A 16,497-nucleotide genomic window follows, 5' to 3' on the forward strand; every position below is an offset into this window, starting at 1 on the left:
TCTGAAACATCGTATAAAAATGTTATAGCTAAAATTCCACGATGACCTATTTGGAGCAGCAAAATCCAAGAATCCAAAGCTCTGATACCAAATGTTATACAACCAACTCTCAAAATAGAAGAAAAGATAGATCAACGAATTAAAAATCAGCCTCTTCGAGGGGGAAACCTCCTTTACATTACACAAATGAAAAATTCTCGGATGATACAAATGACAAAACCTCATTTCTATATATAGGAGTCTAAGGGGTCACAATATAATCAAGCCGACATAACCATAATACTATAAGGGCACAAAAATAACAATAATGGGCTCCTATAGGGCACAATAATAACAATATGGGGGCAATATGGGCACAACAATAATAATAAGGGATAAAATGACAATAGTAATGGGAGAATCATTAGTATTATATGGAGCTAACATAAATGATGCAAAAGGCTTAGTTTTGTGTTGATTTGAGGCCCAGAACCAAGAGGTGGAACTGCGATAGAAAACCCCCTTTGTTGAATGGAAAACTTTCCACTGATTTGGGCAATTGATTGTTGGCAATCGAATTTGAAAACCAAAAAATTTCAAATAAAAAAAAAGGAGAGAAAAAAAATACCAAAAATGGCATTTCCTTGCGAAAGGATTTATTGGAAAACTTCTTTGTATGAACACTGAATTCAAGGATAACCTTGGTGTATTGATGAGGCCTTATTAATTCAAGGGAGATACATGATTCAAACTCTTTCCCTCCATGATAGAGTAGATTTTGGTGTTCATAGCTACCAATAAATTAGCTAGGCATTGTGACAATCGCATAGGACGAGAGGAAAACACAAAGTATCAAATGCATCCAAAGAATGTATTGAAAGACTTATCCAGATACCCAAATAATGTTCCACACACCCTAAACCAATGGATGATCTAATAGTGTATTGGAAAACGTGTTGTTAATATCTTGACTTTATCTTGAAAATCAAAATCTACACTGGAGATAAAGATGTCTATCCCAAATCCTCTCTATGTTTCTTTGTCCTTGACAAGGCCTTCTATGGAGCCAACAGTGGTTACTAGAGTTACAAGAAGAGCTATGGAGCTCAATGTTTGCAAAAGGTTCCACCTGAGTGTCCATCGTTAGAATTTTTTCTGTACAATGTACATCTCCAAGGGAAAGTACATCACCAATGGCCAGAAGCTCAGAGCACCCACAATTCCCACCATATCATTGAATAATGGAAATAAAATGGCAATGCTAGTAGTTGACACCACAAATGCACTTCTCCAACACAACTTGAGTATATTGACATGGTAGAACCCCAAAAAAGGAACGTGTATGCTGATCCTCTTACTGATTAGCACACTTTCTGGAAATTTATGAGAAATCCAACCTTCAAGGAAATTGAAAATCGGTCAACACATCACCTGCAAGAGTTTCCGATATTAGGGAAATAGATTTATATGGGTGGCAGGAATGAATAGAGTTTTAGTCGAGCAAAGCTAAGAGAAATGGAGAGAAAATTATTACTTGGTATGCTCCCACCAGGTGAAATACAATGCATGCATTGGCAAAGTCAATAAGCTAGTATAGATTGTAGAATTCAAACCCTATCAATAGGTTACCATGTGCATTTCCCCAAAGGTTGCATAGCCTAGAAAACCACATAGCATATAGAAGGATGTTGTTATCACTATAGAAATCAATGTTTCTTTTTTCATGGTTCTGTTTTCTGCAGGTGGAGACTTCAAAGTGTCTTGCACAATGATTTATTGGAGGTGGAAACGGAGTTATACTTGAAGCTTACTGCCTTCCAATGGATTATTCGAATATATAAATCAAATGAAAACTTTTTTAGGAATAATCACATAATAATTACTAGGGTTTTTCATCATTAGGCCAAATATGATGATGAACCTCAGTAATGTGTTAGAAAAGTTGACACCGAATAATTGTTTCATGATTATTAAAAAGAAGTTTTCAATCATTATAAATTACAGAAATTTAATTTCACAAAAAATCAAATGAAAGTTAACTTTGAAGCAAACCTGAATTTCAAGAACAAGTGGAGAAAATGGAAATGCAAATGCAATTTCACCCAGTGTTGGCAAGATCTTCCAAACTTTCTGGGCTCGAGTAAGAGAGATGGTTGTAGAGATTCCACCTAGGGTTCCCTGGATTTTTCCATTTTCTACAGTTTTTGGAACATTTATCAACATGTTAGGGATGACATAAAACAAATGTAATATACAAAGTCAATAAAACTAGGATTATGCAGGAGAATCATTTCAAATATTTGAAATTTTAGAGTTGCAGTGAGAAACTAAGGGACCTAATAATTGTAAATAAGGGAATAGAGTAAGGTAAAACAATACCAATTACTTTAGCAAGGCCTAGACCGATTCCTAATGTTGTATATGTAAATGACATTATCGTTGCAACTATTGAAAGGCCCCATAGTTTATGAAAGTTTGGTATTTGACACAAGATGTCTTGCATAACTCCATAGAGGATCATAGAGGTAAGATCTGGGAAATGGCATGAAGAGTCATGTCCATTTTTGTGGTAACAATTCGATCGGCTTATTGCTCTGCAATGTAATTCACACCTAATAAGCTTTTCAACCCTTTTATATAATATAGAGCAATAACATCATAAACTTGAAATTTCATTTATGAATTTAGTGTATAGGCTCTGTAAAGATATGGTGACTGCAACTAGCATATATGGTCTAGAACATTTGTCAGAGAAGTACAATGCGCCCCAGTTCAAGGTCAAAGAAAACAAAACCGCTCTAAATAACCTTCGAGCCAAATTAATAATTATAAATATTCAAAACTTTATAAATGTTCTCGACAATGAGTTTAAGTCAATATAGTTGTCCCAATCCCTATTTTAGTCATCAATTGACCAAATCAGGGTGAACATTATCAACCATTTTAAAAGTATCATGATAGAATTGTATCCACTCCGTTCTCCAAAATTATGGTATGCAAAAACAAGATGATGATAACCAAAAAAAAATTATGAAATGAAATATACACAACAAATCACACCAAAATCCATCACTAAAAATACTAGTAATTATGATAAAATTGTATCCACTTTCCAAATATATGGTAAGCAAACCAAAATCCATTGCTAAAAATACTAGGAATTATGATAAAATTGTATCCACTTTCCAAAATTATGGTAGGCAAAAACTAAATTATGATAAGCAAAATAAAAGTTATAAAATGAAATATGCAGTGGCTAACCCTCTAAAATCCATCACTAGGGATCCTAGGATTTTATGAGTGTAACCCACCACAACCTTAATCCTGATTGTTTTCTAAACATCAATCTTCTTAATGTTATACATATATAGCCAGTTCATCCAATCGATAGAGTTGTGGAATATGTGAATTCCAATGGCAAGAACATCAATATTATTAATGTAATATTCTACATGTATAGCTAGTCCGTCCAATCGATAGAGTTGTGGAATGTGAATTCAATGGCAATCATATAGATTGGGATTTTCATTACCTTAAATTCAGGAAAAAATTGTTTACTAGGTCTAGTCAATTTTAATGTTGATGGAAAATGTTTTTGATTAGATAGTGGACAATTATTTTAATGTTAGATGGAAAAATTTTTCGTTTGCTAGGTTGGGTTAATTTTAATGTTGATGGAAAAAAATAGATATTTGCACATAAAATGTTGTAATTAATATTGATTAAGGTTTAGTCAATCTTAAACACCTTATAAGTTTTATGCCACTCTAACTCCTTCCTATGAGATTTGAAGCAGTGTTATTGAAAACTAAATTCCAATTAAATTTTATACAAACTCATTAATCCATAAAACAAATTGTGAGTGAAAGAATCATAGAAAAAATACCAAAAATATGAAACTTTAAAGACTATTAAGATTCACAAATTGTTTTTTGTTTAATATTTTGCATGTGCCAACGCGCAAAGCACTAAAAGGACATAACTGAAACTTTCTAGAGAGCCGAGAAAACTAAGAATCCAAAAAGATTTGTTGGATGGTTTTTCCTTACACAATCACAATTATTTTTTAATGAGATCATACGATACACCGTCCTCCGACGCTACCTCCCATTCATTGAGGCCTTCATTGCTGCAACGCAACTTTGATCACTATTGACTGCTCACTGTAATAGAAAACTAATAGAAATCCCCAAACATACATGCTAGTTGCCAATGTTATATAAATGGGTAGTTAGGCTTACAATGACTCAAGACTTTTACAATTTTTCATTTTATTTTTCTCTTCTTCCAAATTTTAAATCCTCGAAATTGCTTCATTCTTTATTGTGGGTTCTTGTTGTAGGCTCCATATTCCTTTACTTGCTGCTGCTGCAATTTTTCTTTGACTTTTCTTAAACTTGTGCTCAAGCACAATCTCATCTTGTCTACTACACCTTCCTTTTCAAATATTCATTCAACCATGGACTGCTTCCACAACATTGCATCTTCAAATTGTCTTGTTTGCTCTACTTCTTATGCTTCATATACCTGTCTTTCTTTCTGCCATATTTCCAGATAGAAAATTTGTATCTCTGCTTGACTCCATTGATGAAACATGGTTTCAATGCATTCATCTTTTCCTTTCATGTCATTTTTTTCACTTTCATCATCATGTATTGTTGTTTTTTCTGTAATCTGCACACTCAAGATCAATATTCACCATATCATTCAATTCTTTTATTCCAGTTGTTTCTTTAAGACTCACATTAATTTGTTCTATTGGTTTTTGAATCCATTCTTCAATGAGCTTTAAATCTCAATAAAATTTATTAACAACCTTGTTTTCAACTTTTTGCCATGTTATTTTGAACACCTGCATATTAAAAAACAATGTTAAAAACATCTTTATTATGTTCTTCAGTGAGAGCTTCTTTCTATACCTCGTCCTTCTCTGCCTTCTTTTCTACGTCGCTGAAACTATCTTACATTATTATGTGGTCAGTGGATATTCTCATAAAAAACTCTTCAATCACTTTATAATGTTCTTGATCATCAGCTGCTGCTAGATGACATATTGCTTCATGAGTAGCTCCAACTGCTCCATATCTTGCTGCTACAGTGGAAACTTCAACCTTCAATTCTTCATCAAACATTGTGTTTACCATATTATCACAATCAATCATTGTTTCAAAGAATAAACCACACATAACATCAACATAATGTTCATTCACACTATGGTGGGATATTCGAGCATGCATGTGCTCATTGTCAATTTCATTGACAATTTCAACTTCACAAAATCCATCAATTGCAGTTGGATTCACCAATTCACATCTCACTTTGCAGTCATCATCCACATGTGTTTTATCACAGTGGGATTCACCATCATCTCCATTATCCACATTACAATGGATTCCTTGAGAATTTATATGCTCTTGCTCTGCTTCACATACAGAGGCTCCTACTTCTCACTCTGCAATCTTTGTTGCATCTTCTTCTTCTATACGCATGCTTTCATAATTAGTTTCAATTTTATGGTCTTGACAACCATCATCCACTTTTGAGTGGGATTTTCCAAGCTTTGCTTTCTTCTCAGAGTCTTGCTCATATACTCTCAGATCTATCGCTGACTTCTTTGCTTGTGACATAACTTGTTGTTGCATGTCGCTCTCCCTTGCACCAAATTCTTCTTGGTATTTTGCTAAACTTCTCAGTTCCTCGGCTGTGCCCTGAACATTTCTAAACATGGAAATGATCTTTGCCTCTTATTTTCGATTTATTTTCTTAGTATGGTTCAGTCGCACTTTGTGATCCATGACTATTGTCATTCATTTTCTTATGACTACTCTGTTGATTGCATGAGTTTGTCTTCCACATCGCCCCCGGAAAAAAACGTTAAATTTTCAATATATGCCCCGAAAAAAACATAAAATTTTCAATATACACCCCCATAAAGCACAATCTTCACGAAAAACTATCATGCTTAACCAAAAACCAAATAATTGACAAACTTTACAAAGACCTAAATTCTCTTACCAATAAAAACTCTATAAAAATTTCATGTTTGTAATAAAAAAAATCCCAAAGTTTTTTTTTTAATTAAAAAAATTAAAAAAATCGTTTTCCAAAACCCTTTTCCAAAAACTTGTATAATTTGACCTTGAATAAATATCGTGACCTTTTATAACTTTCATGCGCTTCCAAAAATGAACTACCCACGTAAGCAAAACAAATATGAGAAAGGTACTCCACGTGAGTTTGTTAACTTTAAAGTGCTCCGCTGAAATGTTAGGGGAGTTCTTTGAAATGTCAACGATGTGTTCATGCCAACATGCTCTTGTGATTAACATGTGTTCATGCTAACGGCACTCACGAAAGTGAAGTCCCACGTTACTACTCTAACTCTTTCAACTAAATTTTGACTCGTGTGCTTTGGAAAGGATGTAAATTTGTCACTATTAACGTGAGTTACAGTTTAGTTTTGTGCGCTATAAGGCCATGTGTATACCCTACACGATGCGTTATAGCACTACCCACGAGAAAATATATATTTCTCTTCTCTCGCCCATATTGTTGCACATCTGTTATTGTTGCACATCTGTTATTTGTGACTATTTTTAATTTTGCTTTGATACCAATTTGTTGGAAAGGCACAGGAGACAAAGCAAAAATCACACACAAATCACACGAGTTGCAGCGTTTCTATTGATCACACAAAACCGGATTCTTACAATGAACCCGATGAAAATAGAGGCAAATAGGAAAGACAAGGAAAACAAAGGACAAGCAAGGAAGGTTGGAGCAGACAGCTTCAAAAGGAGGTTGCATGTGTGATTTCGTAGTTGATTTGTTAATGCATGGTACATGAATTTGTGTATTTGGTTTATTTGTTGTCATTGACATGGGTTTTGCCTAGTTTGATAATGGTTTCTGCCTTGCCTTGCCATTTCCTAGATAACCATGGTGTGACAAGATTCTTTTCTGGTTGAGCTATGGATTGTTGGAAGGATTTGGAACTGGGTGAGGTGGTCTTGGGAAAATTCCCAAAGGTTGGGAGTGGAGGTGGTTTAGTCTCCAGAAAGACCTCGACAGGTGGGTGGAGACATGAAAATTCCTCAAGGTAATGGTGAAGAAACTCTGAGGCATCCAAGTTTGTTTTGGGTTTGTGATCTCTTGATCGATTTTGACAAGATCACAATAGCCTAAGGGTGGAGGTGGTTTAATCACGTGGAATCCCTGGTTGTTTATGTCTTGAGATCCCACATTCATGCTTAGAATATGGCATGGAGATGACTGGATGAAAAAATATTTGGTTCATCCCAATCTATGGTCGGGTGGTATGTGGAAGTCCCTAATTTGGTTGGCTTTTGCATCAGCTAATAAGAACTATTTTCCTATTGTAATCTATGAGCACTTTTACTTGTTATTATGGTGATTTGATGGTTATTTTTTCATGGTTTATAATATGCTTATATGCTAGTTATAAGCATAGATTTGTAATACGCTGTAGTTATGACTTGTTCAGGGTTTGATAAATATTTGATGGTTAGTGAATGCATGGGCTAACAAGTGATATTGCATCTATTATGAGAGGGAATTAGACCTTCTTGGTGATTCATAGATAAGTTTTAAACTCCTATGATCATATATGCATTCATTACCTATAATTTGAATGTTCACCATATGTTTGATGAAATCACTGTCATGGTTAGGCCTAGTTAGGTCAAGTTCTTGTTCAAGTTTTGTATAAATAACATTGTCATTATCAATTATCATTCTGGAAAGTTTGAGAAAGTTATGGGCAGTGGTATGGAGGCTGGCCTGGAATTTTGGCTCAAATCTCGAGATCACACCCTCTGAAATGAGGATTTTGGGTTATAAACGCACTGTTACAAGCTTGTGCATGGGGTTGGAGGGTCATAATTGCACCCTTGCATGCTTGTGCATGTAGTTATTGGCCCAGGTCATTGAAAAATCTACCCAGCTCAGGGTTTGGTCACTTGGGGTGGTTCTTTGGCCCTAAGTGTCTTGTAATCCTTGAGGGATGTCGGTGACTTTTTAGTTGTTGGCCCACTTCCATAACTGAAGCTTGGAGGTCAGGTCATGTCATAATAACTCTTTGTATCAGGTTTACCCTGGTAGGTTGGTTGGCATAGCCTGAATTGATCCAGTTTTGGTCAAAGACTCTGAATTTTGAGGAGTGGAGTGTGCAAAGTCCACAAAGTTATATTTACCGCATGATGTTTAGGGGCTTTGGGGTGGGTCAAAGCCCCTTATTTTGTAATGGGCATAGGGTATTAGTTCATTGTTTTATCGGATCCATGGTATGTGGACCATGGTCTTGTAGTAATGAAGTTTATACAAGGAGATGGAATATTTTTTCGAGTAATAAGAGAAGTGATAGATGAATCATTGATATCTTATGTCTTTATCCTATATTTTGGGCCTTAAGGGAAGACTCTACAACTGAGTGTGTGGAGACCTAGAAGAGTCTGTAGTTGAGTGTGCAGACAACCTGCAGCTAGGTGTGCAGGTAAAAGAAGTTGTATGTATTGAATATTTATCTTAGTAAATAATAAGAAGAATTGACGAAATATTGTGTATCTATGTTCATTATCTATGTTTATACATACTGTTATGCATGATTTTTACTAAATAATGCGAAATAATACTTGTTATACTATTCTATGATATGTTTATGCAATAAGTACTAATTTGTGAAGTAAAGCATTAGCACGAAGTCTTTTATGTATATGAAGTTGTAGATAAGCATAAAACATAAGTAAACACACGGGTTCCACAATGCGCATATCCGTTTGGCTGCATAAACCTGGTTCTGCAACCTCCCATAACTGCTTCGGGTGCAACTATGATCTGCTTGTAGGTCATTTCCAAAAGGGCCAATGGTTGAGGGTTTTCTTGGTGCGAAGTACACTTTGAACCTGGGTCCAAGCCCCTTGTCATTGGTCAACAAGATGGCCCAAAAGCTCATTAATGGTTTTCCTATCGCCAAAATTTCCAAGAGTGGGCGACTAGAGGCTTAGCTCGAACGCATAAGAGATATCTTGGAAATATTTGATTATGTCACTACTGGTCATGTTCTTCGGGCATGTAACAAAGTGGCAGACTGGTTGGCTAATAGGAAAGCATCACATCAGTATCATGATTTCACCTCTGCTTCGCACAAAGTGCTTGGTGCGGCTAAATTAGACCCTGCAAATGCTCAACTGCTTCAAGACCTCATAGGAAAAGACTCTCCTCCCCCTGATGGAGGTGATTACACGTTGGTACAAGTGGCACCAAAGCAACCCACATGACTTGCTCTGGCTCCATGTGCTTCATAAATTCACACTCATGCAAACTCAGTGCATTCAATACACAGGCACGTGGGAGGCTCCTACCATGTTTATAATTGCATGCTAGTCACGAAGGAAGTTTATTATGGAAGCTTAGGAGATGAGTTTTGGTAAGCTTTGGTTTGTATCCATGGTGGTTCCCCGAGGTTTCAACTTTAGATGAGAGGCATTTTTGGGGATCAAGGACTTGTGGTGTGGTCTGGGGTTCGTGGCTTGCTTTTCCCTTGGGACCCGGGGACGCGAACAGGCGTAGAGCAGAGCCACCACCAAGCTCTAGCCCATCGTTGGTTCAAGCAAAAGTAATTTTTCTCGTCGGGCCTTCTCGCCTATGTGTGGGATAAGGAGTGTGAGTCTCTTCGTCTCTCTGTATGGTGGTTAGTCCAGAACTTTGCCCATCTCGTGGTGCTTGGGCAGAAATTAATGGGTCCTTAGTGGATTGAATTGTGCTTGGGGTGTCTGTGACGGAAGAGGTGAAGGCCATCCGGTGTGCACCACAGCTTGTTTGTCTTATTCATGTAAAAGAGTGGTGAGCAGTGTGTGGGTTAAGGAGTTTGAGCCTCCCATTTCTATAGGGTGGTTTTCTCAGAACCTCACCCATCTGGTGGTGCTCGGGTGTGAATTTGTGGGATCCATGTGGTTGTCCTCTAGAATTGTGCGGTGTAAAGCCGACTTCAGTGTGACTGGGGCGCATACGATGTGCCTTAACAAGTTGAAGTCCGCTTAGGTTGGTTTCAGTAGAAGGGGGTGCAAGCCACCTGATGTGGTTAGCTGCTTGTTTATCCCGACCTGATGTTTATCGAAATATTGCTCCATCTGTAGTGTCCATGTTATGGTATCCTTACCATCAAAATTCCTCATATCGATCTTTGGAACATGGTGGGTCTTCAATCCAGTGTTAGATCTATTAAATAATGATTAACATTTATTTTTTTCTCATCATGAGTTTCCTTTACTACCCTTTCGCCATCAATAAGCATTTATTGTAGCAACTTTGTCAAATCTATCTTCAAATCTTCCATGTTTCCTTTAAGTTTTGCTTCTATATTAGCTTCCATACCATCCATATTAGCTTCCATGCCATCCATCTTAGTTTCCACACCTTTCTTTAAACCATCTATCTTAGCTTCTATTCCTTTTTGTGAGAGTGAAATTTGTTGCACTTGGTCTCATAATTTTGATATATCATGTTGCATTTCTTCCTCTTCTTCATGATTCATGCTAGATATTTCATGTTTCTTACTAGGTGTTTCTATTTTATTTCTTTGGGGCATCAATTAATGATAATGATACTTCACTATGTCCTTTGAATTCCTTCAAACTATTTTTTCAAACTAAACTTATGCAAAATTTTAAAAAGACTACTTACCTTTTTTGGCTTTGTAGGAGCTCGATATTGAACTTGTTGTATCTCTGTAATTACATATCTTCCAGGTTTGAATTCGGTCCTAAGGTAGCCCTCTGCGTCCTCGTTCCATCCCCACAAGTCGGATCAAGATTGGATTCTCCAAGAAATAGTTATGCCAAATCTCCCACGATGACCTGATTATGGGCTTGTTCAGTAGAATGAACTTTTACGAAGTGCCACATGTCATGGTTTTAGCCTTCGGACCTGAAATCGATTCAAAAAACACTACAGTCTGTCCTCTTTCTATACCTTTTTACTAAATTTAAATCTGATACTCAGAGAGAAATATATGGCTATTTTCCCCAGGTCAACTATTTGAGATATAATTCAGGATCCTACAAAAACCCTAATATTGTTGGATCATATCTCCTAAAATATAGCGAGCCAATATCTGAAATTCGGGCCCAAGTATCATCTAGATGTCGGCTCAAATGGGTTTTAATTTCAGCATCTGAAACATCGTATAAAATAAGGTATAGCAAAAATTCCACGATGACCTGTTTGGAGTAGCAAAACCCTAGAATCCAAAGCTTTAATAACAAATGTTATACAACCAGCTCTCAAAATAGAACAAAATATAGATCAATGAATTAAAAATCAGCCTCTTTGAGGGGGAAACATCATTTACTTTACACCAATGAACAATTCTTGGATGATAGAAATGACAAAACCTCCTTTCTATATATAGAATTCTAAGGGGTCGCAATATAATCAAGCCGACATAACCATAACAATATAAGGGCACAAAAATAACAATAGTGAGCTTCTATGGGGCACAATAATAACAGTATGGGGACAATAAGGGCACAAAAATAAAAATAAGGGATAAAATGACAATAGTAATGGGGGAATCACTAGTGTTATAGGGAGCTAACATAAATGATGCAAAAGGCCTAGTTGTGTCTGATGAATGATGCAAAAGGCTTAGTTTTGTGCTGATTTGAGGCCCAGAACCAGGAGGTGGAATTATGATAGCAGACCCCCGTTGCCGTATGGACAAATTTCCACTGAATTTTGCAATTCATTATTGGCCATTGGATTTGAAAACCAAAAATATTCAAATGAAAAAAGAGAGAAAAAAATACTAAAAATGGCATTTCCTTGCAAAAGGATTTTTGGAAAACTTCTTTGTATGAACCCTGAATTCAAGGATAACCCTGGTGTATTGATGAGGCCTTATTAATCTGAGGGAGATACATGGTTCAAACTCTCTCCCTCCATGATAAAGTAGATTTTGGTTTTCATAGCTACTAATAAATTATCTAGGCATTATGACAATCACATAGGAAGAGAGGAAAACATAGAGTATCATTTGCATCCAAAGCATGTATTGAAAGACTTATCCAAATACCCAAACTGTCTTTCACACACCCAAAAAAAATAGATGATATAATAGAAGTGCAAGTTCAAAAATCTCTTTGACCATGTGAAATCTTTCCTGCGTATCACTCATCAATAAAAAAACAAAATGTACCAATGAAAAATTTTAACTCTGAACCCAAAGGAAACCCAGTAATCATTTTACCTTTTAAGTTCCTTGAAATATTGGTAAAGTGTCTAAAACTTGATGAATTTCACCAAGGTTCAAAACTCCTATGATTAAAAATATAAAGGGCATAAAAATAGGGCATAAACACAGAATTAAACCCTGAGCATGGTCAAGCTTTACGATGTACTTACAATGTATTCACCCTTAGAAAATAGATTTGGCATATGAAGCACCAGATCAATGGGCTTCATCAAGAATATCATCTACATGGTGAAGTACCAGAAGATGACCATTCTCAAAACCACAAACCATGTCTGTCTTGCCCCACACCACCCTGCCCTGCCCTGCACTACCCTACCTTGTTGATGTTGTTGGTGTTTCTTGTCTACAGGTGAAACGAGTTCCCTGCCTCTTCTAGGCAATGCCATAATTCTTAATTAGATTAATGAATACCACTTACTTCAGAAGACAGACCGAATAGCAAATTGAAGCCATTGTAGACCCTAAAAAACAAATCAATGGGGTTATGGGAAAAAAGAGAAGAACTGAACTCAGAAGGAAGTGTTATCCTAGTGGGAGTCCAAAGTTAACATGGATTTTGTTGTAGGGATTGCATTTTCCCGGGATGAATTTATCTCGTCATTAAAATCGTGTATTTAAAAAAAAAAAGGATTAAAAATAATTTTGTTGTAAATTTTTATTTATTTATTTATTTTGAAACATGTACTCTTTCAATTTGATTTCCATATTCAATTTTTTTTGAGAAATTTAATATTAATAAAAACCAAGAGAACTTTAATTTTAATAAAAACTAAACCATGTTTAAATTGATTAATTTATATTTTTTTAATAGTACAAAATCTTATCATAATTTAGTTGTTAAACTAACAGCGATGACAACTCTCTTTGGCTATTATCCACAAATGCAAGTTGTCTCATCACCATTATTCAAGGAAAACCCGACAACTTGAAATGAACCATTGGTGGTCTATAATGGGCAGACCTTCACTTCTACTAGATGCCTCTATGTCTTGGGTGGTTAGCCACTTTCCTTACTTTTGAGGAATATGAGCTCTTCGATAAGCAAAAGCAAGATTTTTTAGGGCATACTCTAGACCCAGTCGATTAATTTACATTTTGAAGAATATATTAGAATTAATGGTTGATTTTTTTATTTATTTCTTGAATCTTATATTAGTATATCATACTATATTTTAATAAATATGATTCTATTTTTGAAAATATAAATTATAAAGATTATGATAGATATAAATATTTTTTTGTGTTTCTTATTTTCAATTATGAGTTTGATAGAGATAGTTTATGGTATTATTATATATCCATATGTGAGAAACTTAACCGTAACTGTGGAAAGAAAAATTAATGAAAACAGGACAATTTAAATAGTGAGGTTCAAGAAATTAAGCACATAACTAGGAGAGTAATACTTCAAGGTGCATGCCTATGCGAAAAACTCATATTCCATCAAACTATTAGACAATATTTCTCTATGAGAATGAATAGAATCCTCGGAAATGGTATTTATTGGGGCTGAAGACATGAACCTATGTGTGTTGAAGTTGCGCTTGATCTACTTAAATCAATAGCATAAGATTAGGTAGAGATGGTTTATCAAATGTAATTTTGTAGTTTGTTTTGAGTGTCTTTTGCATATCAATATTGTCTTTATATTCATATTACTTTATGAATAAGTTTATATTATTTGTAAATATATTTAAATCACTCATAATTAACCTAATTAATTGTTCACTATAAATTAAATATGTGGCACCATTGTTTTGAGAATGGTTTTTTTAAGAAATAGAATAATATAATTATATAATAGAATAATGATATTTTTGGATTCATAATGATTCGTAATCCTTGAAACAAATCTTTTCTTTTTTTTTAAAAGAAACTTTAAACACCTTACTTAATTCATGTTTAAATTCATGTGTTTTTAGATTTTCTATTGTTTTTAATTTGGCGAAAATTATTTGGAATTACAAGTAAATTTGATTCAAAAAAAAGAAAAAGTTACAAGTAAATTTGAGTAAAGATTGTTTGGAATCACAAGTAAAATGTACTTAGTTCCAACCAAAAATTCGTTAACATCTACTTGTTAGACAACCCATTAAGATCAAGTTATATATCATTATTTTTTTTAAACAATGGAGACATATAGAATTAATTGTTTTATAAAACACATTTTCTTAATGGTTAAGAACATTTAAATTATAACTATTATGATTAGTGTATTGTTAAAGATTACATTATTAAGTAAGGAATAGTATTTTAATAAACATTAAGAAATTCAAATAATTAAAAAAGTTATAAATATATATAATTATGTTGAAAAATCTCACAAACATAAAACATATTACATTTTTTATTATTTAAATTTCCTAATATTTATTAATTTAACCTCCATATACCACATAATCATAATCATGTAGATATTAATGTAGTCCTTTGGAATGCTTAGGTTGTGATATTAATGCAGTCCATTACAAGGATTATCTTATCATATTAACAATCTATTGTTTTATTAATAAATAAGTAAAATGATTTTAGATTAATTATAAATATGAAAAAAATTAATATATACTAATATGTTGTTTTAGAAATTTAGTAATATAATTTTAATTTGATATTTTTGGATTCATTATGGTTGAGTCAATTTTTTTTTTTGTCAAATTCCTACTAGAAATTATTTAGGTCATTCACATTACATACATACTTAAAACATATAACTAAAATAAATTCAGTACTATACAAAACAGTTAGCCATGTGATCATGAATCTAGAAGAAAAACCAAGTTGTTCACCAACTATTTTTTATTGGTTCAAATTTCACTCTTACACAACCATTAACATTTCTTATCCTTAACAAATTGCTCTTTTCTTTGCAACACACCATTCAAACATAAACAATGAGTTATATGAACCAATCATTCCAAATCATTTCTATAACTGGTTCTATTGATATTAATATTGTGGATTCGTATTACATCATGAAATGAAAAAATAGAGGTTTTGAATATTGACCACAGTTTTATTCTATTTCTATAGTTTTTTCTATTGCATTTTGAAATGAGGCTTATATTTGTATAAATTTTTATATCGTTTGGTTCATGTAACACTAGATTGTTTTTTCTTCATGTAACACTGTAACATTAATTTTTTAAGATAAATAAAAATTGGGTGTTATGTTTTATGTATATACACATATATTATTTATTTTTGCATATCTTTATTGATTTTGCTTTTGTTTTTGTGTCTTTCAAATGCAGATATGGACAATAACGATCTCATATATTATACCAAAACAATACGAGATATTGTTGAAGCTATAAGCTTTCTTTCCTATCTTCATAGCAAGTTTGATAGAAAACATGGGTTCCACCCTACATTTCTTGATGATCATATTCGTGAGCTAGATCAAACAAAAACACACGTAAAATACTTGAAACGTGCACTAGAGGGAGTCTGGGAGGAGAACAAGAAGGAATTGGTTGGAAAGTGTTAAGTATCGTGATCATTATCTTTTTGATTTGAATTGGTGTTGCTTTTGTCATCGGTCAGCTTGCGTTTTGGAAGAGGTCATTCCATAGATGACTTTTGAAACATTGTTTGAACTTAAATTTTGTAGTGGAATTATTTGATGTAAAGAAAACAAAAAATATATGTTAAGACTCAATGTTCTTTCTGTGGTTGCAATGTTGGTTAAATTGATTATTTTAAACACTAATGTTGTTTTTATGTACAAAATTGTATATCTCTAGTCTTAAAATGTCCTATTATGTTGTTCTTCTTTAAATCCAATGTGTGCAAGTTAGATGTGTTTTTTTCGTTTATATTGCTTTGCTCCAATGGGAGTGTTACTGTTTTATATATTTCTCTTGCATTTCTGATTGTTGTGGTCTTTTGTGTGGATCCTGATGAGCCCCAAATTTGGTAACTTGTTGGGCACATTTGGCCTAATTATCCTTGTTCAAACCTTCATTTTTCATAGCTTATGCATTATTTTTCTGTATGTTTATGTCATTTGTACGAATAAAGGTAGTCACTCTTCCTAGGTGGCTAACACGTGCTCATTTCAAGTTTTTTTGACACATGTTGGAGCAAAACCGAGTAATCATAGGCTGGAAGACAGCCAAGCTTGGGGTGAGGATTCATAGGGGGGTTGTCTATGGCATTAAATAGCCTTCCTCGGGATCTTCACCCCCAACTCCGAGCTCCAAAGGCCACCAAAACCGGATCTAGAAGGCAGCCAAGCAGATTTTGGA

General features: G+C 34.3%; 1 pseudogene; it reads right to left on the reverse strand.

Annotated features, from left to right (window-relative positions):
• Nucleotides 1-952: 952 nt before the first annotated feature.
• On the reverse strand, nt 953-5,123 carry LOC149170183 (amino acid permease 3-like; annotated as a pseudogene).
• Between the last annotated feature and the right edge of the window lie 11,374 nt (nt 5,124-16,497).

Source organism: Pinus tabuliformis, chromosome 4_2, assembly GCF_031772625.1.
Source record: "Pinus tabuliformis cultivar Carrire ecotype Pingquan chromosome 4_2, CPIR1, whole genome shotgun sequence".
NCBI classification, from domain to species: Eukaryota; Viridiplantae; Streptophyta; class Pinopsida; order Pinales; family Pinaceae; genus Pinus; species Pinus tabuliformis.